The sequence below is a fragment of the Balaenoptera borealis genome, assembly GCF_965194805.1.
Source record: "Balaenoptera borealis genome assembly, chromosome: 11".
NCBI classification, from domain to species: Eukaryota; Metazoa; Chordata; class Mammalia; order Artiodactyla; family Balaenopteridae; genus Balaenoptera; species Balaenoptera borealis.
In genome coordinates this window covers 8,702,796-8,714,314 of record NC_138868.1, presented here as the reverse complement: position 1 = coordinate 8,714,314, position 11,519 = coordinate 8,702,796, and the positions used below count along the sequence as shown (strand labels likewise).

The 11,519-nt window shown below is 48.5% G+C and overlaps 1 protein-coding gene and 1 long non-coding RNA gene across 2 annotated transcripts in view; one reads left to right on the top strand and one right to left on the bottom strand.

Moving 5' to 3' along the window:
* The window catches only part of LOC309606696 (solute carrier family 22 member 10-like), a 234,399-nt gene that overhangs the window by 178,385 nt on the left and 44,495 nt on the right, over positions 1 to 11,519 (top strand). The window lies entirely within an intron of this gene.
* Positions 9,571 to 11,453, bottom strand: LOC309606753. The gene is made up of 2 exons (XR_014232043.1): positions 11,325 to 11,453; positions 9,571 to 10,679 (listed from the first exon to the last, which is right to left on the bottom strand). It is a non-coding gene; the product is annotated as an uncharacterized lncRNA (long non-coding RNA).

The following is an 11,519-nucleotide window of genomic DNA, read 5'->3' as shown; positions in this document are numbered from 1 at the left end:
GAGCACCGTTTTACTTTTAACCTATCTGTATCATTACACTTGAACTGAGTTTTGTGTATATAGCACATAGTTGGGTCATGGTTTTAGTTTTTGTTTGTTGGTTGGTTGGTTTTTTTAATCCATTCTGACAATATCTTTCTTTTAATTGGTGTGTTTAGACCATTTACATTTAAAGTAGTCATTGATAGGTTTGGATTTAGGTGTACCATTTTATTGTTTGTTTTCTATTTGTTCCCACTGTTTTTTAGTCCTCTGTTTTTCCCTTTCCTGCCTTTTTTTGGATTATGTGAACATTTTTGGCATCCAATTTTAATTAACCTATTGTCTTTTTTTACTATATCTCTTTGCATATTTTAGTGCTACCTCTAGGAATAATAATATACATACTTAACTTTCTTTTAAAAATTGTATTGAGATATAATTGACATATAACATGATATTAGTTTCAGGTGTACAACATAATGATTCAATATATGTATATATTGTGAAATGATCCCCACAATAAGTCTAGTTAACACCCACCCCCATACATAGTTACAATTTGTTTCTTGTGATGAGAACTTATAAGAACTTATAAGATCTACTCTCTTGGGACTTCCCTGGTAGCACAGTGTTTAAGAATCCACCCGCCAATGCAGGAGACACAGGTTCGAGCCCTGGTCCAGGAAGATCCCACATGCCATGGAGCAACTAATCCCGTGCGCCACAATTACTGAGCCTGCGCTCTAGAGCTTGCTGTCTCGTTTCATCCCTCCCCTATCCCAAAGGGTGACAAGTATTATCATCTCCCCTTAAGAAGTTGTCTCTTGAGCCTCAGGGAGATGGAGTAGCACCCAAGGACTCTGCTGAGATATGGTGGAGCCAGGATTTGGAAGCAGGACTTGCAAGCTCTGAAGGCCCTGCCCTCTCCTTGGAGCCAGACTGACGCTGTGTGGATCTTTTGCAAACAAGTTCCTCTGGGGACATGTGAGAGGGTTTACCAAAAAGTGCAACTCAATCAATGTACAACAAATTCCATCCTATAGAGAATAAAGTTTCGGAGTCTTTTACAATATGTCCAAAGAACTCAAGGTGCTCAGTGGGAAAGAACACAATTCAGTGTGCACATGTTCATGCTTCCAAACTCAAGGGATGATATTTAGACAGAAAATCCTTCCCTTCTTGCGGGGGCCAGATGTATCACGTTCTCATCTCATAGCCACTTTGAAAAATCTCAACCAGGTCTCCAGGTATAGTGTTTGGCCTGCCTGCCCTAAAACAGCCAGATGTACATGAACCTGAGCCCCACCGCCCAGAGAGTGGCTTCTTTGGGGGTAAGGGGGGATGCTTCAGCTTCATCAACTGGTGGGAAACTCGGAAGGTGCAAGCAGTTGTCTCGGCCGGCACCCTCACCACCACCACCCCCCACCGAGAAATGGGAAAGGAGGGAGGGTCCAGGGACTGTGCTGGCTGAGTACACGTTCATTCAGATGTGCCTTCACATGCACAGGGCTGTGTGGATGTGTTTCTGCACATGTGTACTCATGACACGGTATGTACAGCATCTTTCCAACATGTCCAAGAGCCAGGCCCACCCAGGACGACACTGAGCAGTCAGTCTTGAGTCCCTGCCCTTCTTGCACACTGACCCTCGAGCCCAGCACCCCCTGCTCGTGGTGTTCAGGGTCACACTGAGTCCCCCACTTAGATCCCCTCCTGGCCTCAGGATGCCCTTCTCTCAGAGCTGATGTCCTGAAGATGCAAGTTGAAGGGATCTTAATGTGACCCAACAGGCAATTCGGCCAGGGACCAGGACCTTGTGGGATCACACAGCTGTCTGCAGTGGGGTGGACACCTGCCATGCAGCCCTCGAGGGCGATGACTTGCTCAAGGTCACTTGTGTGAAGAGCTCGAGCTGGGTCTTTCCTCTGCCCACGTCTCTCACTAGGCACCCCATGGTCCTGACTTTCTTCCCTTCCTCACCCCATTCCTCACAGCCCATGTTCCACCCCAGGGCACCCCGGCTGCCAGAACTAATACTCTTTCTACTCCCTCTACATTCCTGATCTGGGGAATGACATCCCCCCTTCCAACCCCTCCTCCAGGTTTTCCAGTCCCAAAAGAGGGCCATACTAAGTCTTCCATCTATCTCCCTAGCACTTCCTTTCCCTCTGCCCCTCCTTCACCCCAACTCCTGCCACCTGCATCCAATCACGAAGTCCAGTCAATGCCAACCCTGGAAGTTTCTCCTGCATTCACTGCCTCGTCCGTCTCCCATCCACTGACTTGGTCCAGGGCAGCCCCGTCCCTGCCTCTGTGACCCCCTCGGCCCCCTGACTGCCCCCCCCCGCCTCCTGCTCCCATCACTCCACATCCAGTCTCCCCAAGACCCTCTGTGACCTGCCTCCTAAGGGCACGTCTGCCCGTGACCTTCCTCTGACCTCAGAGCACAGGGCAGGTCCTTTGGGCAGCTCACAGCCCTGTCTGACCTGCCCTCCTCACCTCTCCTCGCCCTCCCTGCTCCACCCAGGCTGACTGGATGACTTGCCCTTTCCCTGACCCACTGCTTGTTGTTGCCTCTGCTCCTGTGCACATCCAGTTCTCTCTGACCCCACACCCTGCCCCATACCCCCCTTCCTCTTCTCCCCCATCAGACGCCCCACATCTGAGAAGCTGCCCTGCAGGCCCCAGCCTGGTCAGCTGCCACCCTCTGGGTCCCCAGGCGCCCAGGACCTCCCCGTCTCCCCCCTGGTTGTGTCGTGCTGTGATTCCCTGTTCCTGTCTGCACCCCTCTGGGCTTGGAGCTCCATTCAGGCAGGATTCTGTGTGCTCGTCCCTCCCTCTCTGCATCTCCAGCATCCAGTGAGGGGCTTGGCTTGGGACAGGAGCAAAGCAATTGTGCAAGCAGGAGGGCTGGGGGCTCCGCGGGGCCAGGACTCCTGTGCAGCTCCTCTGGTCTCTCATCCCAAGGCACCTTGTCAGCCAGGGCAGGGCCAGAGATGGTCTCCATCCGGAGAACATGTAGGGACTATTCACTCCATCCCTAAATGTCCCCAGATGTCTAAGACCATGGCCAGGGCGCTGTCAATAGCAGTGCTGAGCTGAAGTCTACACTTGGCCCCCATCTGGATGAAGAAACAGGGGATCGTCACTAGGGGTGGGGAAGTTCCCTTCTGGAACGAGGCCAGACAACCTCCTTTTTTTAAGATTATGATACATGCCTTCCTGGAATTGTTCCGTTTCCTGGAATAAATGTATAAACACAGCTTATCTTTTTCAGCTGCACACCACTGAGCTGAATCCAACCCCGCCTAGAACTTCAATCACACAAAAAATCAAGGCTGCTGGATATTGCACAGCTTAAACTAGAATGGTCTTGAACTGGGAGGAAAAGACTGTGAAAGGAAGAGGGGAGACAGAGGTGCTGTTTGGGGGCTGAGAAGGGTCTAAACCCTCACCGGCAGCCGAGGGAGGCAAAACAGGGATTAGTTCGCCTCCCAGAGACCCAAGGTTTCCCCCATAGACTCAGTATCGAGGCTCCTCTGTGAACTGGGTGTGAGCAAGCTGGGCCCCAAGACCCAGACAGACACAGCTTCTAGAACAAGGACCAGGTCCCCGCATGTATCACTCACAGTGCCTCCCCCTCCCCATGTGCCAGACGTGTAGTCTGCGGTCACAGAAAGGAGATATCCACTCTGCAGAGACCTCATGGTCCCCCAGGGAAAAGAGGCTCTTATATAATAACAGAATCCTTATACAAGTTTTCAAAATAGCAGCTGGTGCCCACTCTTCCCAAGACCAGCAAAGGGAAGTGAGGGAGCCAATCCACTGTGGATTTTCCCTTATCAATCAAGAGGACACAGCGTAGACATCATGGAGCCCAGGCTGAGGGTGCTCTCCTGCCCGGCCTTCTAGATGGACTCCAGCACCTCATTCTTGGTTTCATCTGCACTGCTCAGGCTATGATTCACTGACCAAACTTGGATCAAAACTCCAAAGCCGGGACTCCCTGGTGGCACAGTGGTTGAGAATCTGCCTGCTAATGCAGGGGACACGGGTTTGAGCCCTGGTCTGGGAAGATCCCACATGCCGCGGAGCAACTAAGCCCGTGAGCCACAACTACTGAGCTTGCACGTCTGGAGCCTGTGCTCCGCAACAAAAGAGGCCACGATAGTGAGAGGCCCGTGCACCGTGATGAAGAGTGGCCCCTGCTCGCCGCAACTAGAGAAAGCCCTCACACAGAAACAAAGACCCAACACAGCCAAAATTTAATTAATTAATTAATTAATTAAAAAAAAAAAAAAAGCCCTGGGATTAAGAGGTACAAATTATTAGGTATAAAATAAGCTACAAGGATATACTGTACAACACGGGGAATATAGCCAATATTTAAAACAAAAAACAAAAAACTCCAAAGCCTGAGAAGGGGACCACAGTATGCAGTTGGCCCATCACACACAGAAGCAGGAAATTAAATTTATGTTCACATAAATACCTGGACACAATTGTTCATGGCAGCTTTATTTGTAATAGCCAAAAACTAAAAACAACTAAAATTATCCTACAACAAGTGAACTGTTAAACGAACAGTGATACATCCATATCGAGGAATATTACTCAGCAATAAAAAAAGGAACAAACTGTTGCTGCAGGCAACAGCTTGGATGGATATCGAGGCAAATATGTTGAGTGAAAAAAGCCAATCTCAAAACTTCACATGTGTGATTTTATTTATACAGCATTCTCAAGAAAGACAAAATTGTAAAGGACAGATGAGCATTTTCCAGGGGTTAGCAATGGTAGGAGGGAGAGGAAGAGCTGTGATTATAGAGGTAGCTTGAGGGAGAGCTTTGTTGTAACGGAATTGTCTGTCTCCTGATGGTTATGGTGGTTACATGAATCTATACATGTGATAAAATGACATAAAACTATACACACACTTGTACCGATGACAATTTCCTGGTTCTGATATTGTACTATAGTTTTTTGTTTTTTGGGTTTTTTTTTTAATTAATTTATTTATTTATTTATTTATTTATGGCTGTGCTGGGTCTTCGTTTCTGTGCGAGGGCTTTCTCTCGTTGCGGCAAGTGGGGGCCACTCTTCATCGCGGTGCACGGGCCTCTCACTGTCGCGGCCTCTCTTGTTGCGGAGCACAGGCTCCAGACGCGCAGGCTCGGTAGTTGTGGCTCACGGGCCTAGTTGCTCCGCGGCATGTGGGATCTTCCCAGACCAGGGCTCGAACCCGTGTCCCCTGCATTGGCAGGCAGATTCTCAACCACTGCGCCACCAGGGAAGCCTGTACTATAGTTTTGTTTGATGTAATTATTGGAGGAAACTGGCTGAAGATAATAGGACTTCTCTGTATTATCTTTGCAACTTCCTGTGAATCTCTGAACTATTTTCAAAAGGGTTTGTAGCCACTGGACAGCGACAAAGATCCTTGATAGAACGGACGTGTTGGAGGCAAGGTTCACATGTGCCCAGACTTATGCCTGAGGGTATTTCCCAAACCTTGGTGCAGGTAAACAGCGTCAGACATAGACTGACAGTCTCATTAAGGGCAGGAAGCAGATCAGAGTTCAGGGATTTTCTAAGACCACTGGGATTCAAGGATCAGGGTACCAGAGAACAGGGAGCTGCTGAGAAAGAGGCCCCCAAAACTTCATAAAAATGTCCCTTGGAAGAGTGAATGTGAATGTAAACTATAGATTTCAGGTGATAATGATGTGTCAATGTGGGTTCATCGATTATAACTATAATATAATACCTAGAGCAACCACCAAAAAAATCTACAAAAACACTATAGATAATAGAATTCTAAAAATGTTCAGGTAAGACATAGAAAGGCGAGAAAAGTGAAGCAGAAGAACAAAAACAGAAGGAACAAAGAAAGTGTTTAAAACAGTGTAATGGCAGACCGATGCCCCTAACATATCAACAATTACATAAAATACAAATGGTTTAATAAATCAATTAAAAGAGAGATCGATAGGATGGATTAAAAAAAAAGCATGTTGTCTACAAGAAACTCATGTCAAGTATTGATATAATGATATGTGTAGGTCAAAAGTAAACAGAGAGAAAAATATACACACACAAACATTACTCAGAAGAGAGCAGGGAGACCATAATAATATCAGAAAAAGTAGACTTCAGAGCAAAGAAAATGACCAGGGACAGAGAGGAACATTTTATAATAATACAGGGGTCAATCCACCAAGAGTACTTAGCAATCGCAAATATGAATGTACCAAACAACAGAGCTTCAAATACATGAGGTGAAAACTGATTGAGGTGAAAGAGGAAATATATTTCTTATAGTGCAAGAGTGCTGGCAGTGAATTCTCCTAAGTATTATTTATCAGAATCCATTTTTCTTTCACCTTTGCTCTTGAAAAATATTTTAGCTGGATACATACTCTGATTTCTCATTTTATTTTTCATCACTGTACAGATGTTTAATTGTCTTCTGGCTTATTCTGTTTCTGGTGATAAACTGTTCTACTGTATTTAATGTGTCTTTTTTCTCTAGCTGATTCTAAGACTTTTTAACATTGCTTTTCAACAATTTGGTTATGCTGTGCCTTTCTGTGATTTTCTTCGTTTTTATCCTGCTTGGGATTTGTTGAACTTTGCAAACTTTGAATTTATATTTTTCCTCAGATTTGTAAAATGATTGGGTCCTTGGTGGCCTTGGTGAGCTGCTGAACTGAATCTGAGTCACCTGCCTCTGTCTTTTTGTTACGGAGACAGTGATTATCCAGGCTGTCAAAACCCCTTTTAGGTAAGTTCTGCTTCTTGCAGCCAAATGTGTCCTACAGGGGCAATGAACTCCTGGGACCCACATGCTCCAAGGCACCCACCTCCTGAAGGCTTGCCCTGTGGAGTGCAGCACCCCATCTGGCCTGCCCCATGGCTTCTGACCCAATATTTCCTGGAGTTTTTATGATGGCCTAGGTAAGTGCACTCGGGGTTGGCACCTCTGTGCCTCTAAATGCCCCCCTTCCTGGAGTAGGAATAGTTGTCCAGGTTTTTGTTGAAAGAGACCTTGGTTTTCTCAAGCAGGAGCAGATTATAAGGCCTCCCTCCTAATCTGACTGCTTTCAGGTGGCTTTAAAGCCTCGGTGATTCCATGTTTTGATGTAGGTAACTATTGACCTTTCCAATTAAAGCAAATCTTTAGTCTCCCTTAAAAAAAAAGTTTAGTGTTGAAAGCTTTTCAACAGTGTCAGAAGGAAAATGAAAGCAAAATTCTTAACTTTAACATAAAACTGGGTTCAGGAGTAGGTGAACTCCAGACACAGCCTTGGCTTCCAGATGGCTTCGGTAAGTGCCCTGAAAGCTCCCATCACTGACTCTGTGGTGAGAGGGCAGCTCCGCTCGTATTAAGGCCTCAGTCTGGCTGCCAGAGCCTGTCTTGAGAAGGCTTTCATGCGAAAATATATTTGGTGTCTGAAAGTCCCTTTTCCTGTAGGACCGTGAGGTCACTGGGCAGAGAGAGAGTGTCCTCTCTGCATCCAGTGCCGTGAGGGGCAGCGACCTCCGCGGGGAGGAACGGCGGGTGCTGTGGGCGACGTGGGGGAGAAGCTGGGGGGGGGGTGGTCGGGGGATGAGGGGGGGACCCTGGGACTTGGGGAGTGAGCGCATCCCACCTATTCTGCCTCAGCCACTGGCTGGAGTTTGGTGCCTCCTCCATCCCCCAAGGCATTTGTCCTGCCCTGGAAAGCGCATTTGCATTTCAGTATTCTGACTCTGAAACCTCCCCTCCCAAGTAGCCCAGTGTTTCTGAATGAGAGGAGTTTCAGTGGGCGGCAGGCTCCTTTCCTGGTGTGCAGCTGGGAAGGAACAAGCCAGACTCCTGCCATTACTGAAAATCAACCAGTTCCGGGGAGAGGTGTCTCAGATTTCACAGGAAGGGGGGTGGGTGCGGCATCTAGCCTTGCTCTGTGCTGCTCTGTGCCTACATCCTGCCCCATTTCCTTTCCAAGTAGAGACACAGCTGAAGTCTTGCCTTTCCACCGGCTGCTGTTGTCAGTGCCCTGGCCATGGTCTTAGACATCTGGGGCCATCTAGGGATGGAGTGAATAGTCCTTACATGTTCTCCGATGAGGACCGTCTCTGGCCCGGCCCTGGCTGACGGGGCGCCTTGGGGTGAGAGAGCAGAGGAACTGGGCAGGAGTCTTGGCCCCTTCAGCCTCCAGGCCTCCTGCTTGCGCAATTGCTTTGCTCCTGTTCCAATCCAGGCCCCTCACTGGATGCTGGAGATGCAGGGAGGGAGGGCCGAGCACATGAGATCCTGCCTGAGATCTAGTCCTCACCCCTCTGGGACTACCAGATGGAATGACACTATCTTTCTATGACCAAATTGCCCATGGCTCAGCTGCCCCTGGGTTGAATGCTGAAAATTAGCCACCTCAATTGTTAGGTCAGTGAAACTACTCTGTATGATACTATAATGGCAGATACATGTCATTATACGTGTCCAAATCCGTAGAACGTACAACACCAAGAGTGACCCGTAAGGTAAACTATGGACTCTGGGTGTTTATGCTGTGTCTGTGTAGGTTCATCAGTTGTAACCAAATGTACCATTCTGGCCTGGCATGCTGATAACGGGGGAGGCTCTGCATGCTGTGGGCATGGACAAGGGATGAACGGAAATCTCTGTACCTTCTTCTCAGTTTTGCTGTGAATCTAAACTGCTCTTACAAAATAAAGTTGTTTTTGTTTGTTTTTGTTTTTTTAAATTAGCTGCCTCAGACTATTCCTCTGCTAATTCCCGGCATGTGCTGGGTGTGGTCTCAGAAGGGCCCGATCCCCATGTGCTCCTGCTTCCTCAGTGGCCTCTGCCACCAGGGACCCTCCTGAATGGCCACTCTATCTGGCCATCCTCCATGGTGTCACCACAGCCACTACCACTCTGGCTTGAGGATTAGGGACATCACCCTTCCCTGGGCTCTACCTTCCCAAGCCTGCAAAAGCTGGTGGGTCCCTTGATCCCCCAGTGCAGTGGAGACCAGGCTGGAACAATTCCCAAGACTCCTCCGGAAGCTCAGGGCTATAAGAAGGTTGAAGAACAAGGAGAGTCACTTACAATTGCTGCTTATCAAATGGGGCCCTGCTCAGATCCCCAGGCTGAAATGTCAGCCTCCATTTGGGGGTTCCAGAAAGGTCCGTGCCTACCTTGCTTCAGGGCTCCCTTTGGCTCAGCGGGCCCTGCTGCTCTAGGCAGAGCCCAGGCCCAATAACCAGACGAAGGAGAGAGAGGAGGAGGCCTTCCCGCTTCTTACAGTCTAAGGCTCACCTCCGCAGACCTCATTTCCGGTCCAGGATCTATGGTTCCAGCGTCATGGACAGTGTGTGCTTGGTCTGCACGACCAGGTCACGTCCCCATTAAGAGTCTCAAGTGTCCATGTATCTGCCCTTCATGGGGATTCTCACAGTTACAATTGAACATTGATCCATGTGGTTATTTTACTTATATCCCACTCCCTGCTACAACTGCAGGGGTCCCAAGAGCTGGGACTGTCTAAGCTTGTTACCATCAGACCCCAGCATCAGTCACAATGTCTGGCCTACTATAGGTGCTCAATAAACAGTTGTTTCCTTTATTAATAAATTTACTAACCAATACATTAAAAACACAACTATTCTCTGCAATTGTGAGAAAAATTTTGATATGAAAATTTTAAAAATTTAAGCCATCATTATACAGGTTACCATCCACCAGATGTGTGTTGCTGTGAAGCTTAAAAATATGCTGGACTGGTTCCAGGGCCCTGCCCTCTGGACTGACTTCCATGAACTGGATTCCATTAAAATGTGAAAAGTATATATGTACATATAAGTAATAAAAAGCATGCTTTATTTTTTCATCATAAACTCATAAAATGTCTGAGCTATCTCTGGACAATCCTTGGTCTCAGCAAAACTTGTTTTTAAGACTATAACTTGCTTTCAAGAGCGTGCATATATTCCACAGCCTGATTTTTACGTCAAGAAAAGTTTAAGACCATGGTGATTGGTGCTGGAGAAATAGGAACCTTGGGGCCTGCATGGTATGACTAGGGTTGCCCTTCTGACGTCATTCTGTCACTTTTGTAAGACAGCATGTCCGTCCCCACTCTGGGGACTGTGGGACAGCTGGCAGGTCACCTGGAGCTTGATCCCCAGCGTGCCTGTGCCGGGCTCTGGATTGGATTCTGGTTGCCTGATGCTATCTGGGCACCAGAATCCTGCCTTGAGTGAGCCTGTCATGCAAGGTGTGGTCACAGCCCCTGAAAGGACGAGGGCTGTGTCTTCATTCTGCCTTCAGAACAGGCTGGACGGACGGCTCAGCGCCTCTTTGGTGAACACATGTTTAATAAATGCCTAGGTGTGCGACGGAATTTGGTCTGAGATTTGCTTTCATTATAACCTGAGGGGGAGGCTTGGGAGAGTATCTAACATGAGCTCATGGGAACGTTCCAGTGGTTTCCGCTATTGACCAAACAGAAGCCCAAGAGCTGTGCCTGAGCTGATAGCTCAGCTGGATTTGCTCAGGGAACCGGTTCTGCACCCACAGTGGGCCCCTCACAGGTGCTGGAGCTCTTCCTCTTCACCTTGCGGGCCCTCAGCGCAGACAGGACATCTGGCCCGGTGAGGGGTGGAGGTGGAGGGGACAGAGCCGTCTTCTCTCTCACTGCTCCTGATGGCTTCTAAAGAAACAGGCATTTGAGACATGAAAAAAATAAACGAAAAGTTTGGATTCAAAGATTTTCTTTTCCAAATAGTAGTGGTAGACTGGAGAATCAGATCTTATGAGAGATGTGAGCTCCAGTCTCTAATGCCAGTCAATGAATGTCTCCTGGGACAAGACCCAGGACCTCAGCAGCTTTCCAGGGGCCAAAGCTTGGTGCTGGCCCTGCCCCCTCCCGTGGGTGCCCTGAACCAGTCATGCTTGTCTCACCCACAAATCCCTCCGAGTGAAACTGCCTCTCCTGTCAGGTTTGAACTATGTGATCACGCTGCGTCCCGCAGAGCTGATTGGCCTAGTGGGATCACCTGACCCAAGGACAGCCAATAGGTGGGCGGGGCTAGGATGTGGCGAGCTGAACCAATCAGATTCTCTCTCGGGAACTTGCACTGGGAGCCGCAGGCAGCTTGAGAGATGGAAGTGAGTGGATGCAGGAAGAGTAGCCACAAGAGGGCATGCGCAATCAGACCTTGTGGGAAGACGGCTAACCCACGTGGTGAGGAGCAGGAGCGGGGGCGTGAAAGTAACAAGGCACAGGAAAGATGTGGAGAGCAGAGGGAGGTCATGACGCTAACGGTTCCTGGAATCCAGAGAAACAGGGAGTTACCGGAGGAACTGGGAGCCAGCAGTCACTGGTGGCTGAGTCACGTTCGTGGTTGAGAATCTTCAGCACAATTCCAGCTGCTGAGGTCCCGGGCTCTGGCAGGCGGACGGTTCTGGTTCTTGTTCATCACAGGTGTGTCTCCCCTGCCCCTCCTGTACCCTCACACCATAAAAAGAACACAGCCCTCCAAGAGGAAAC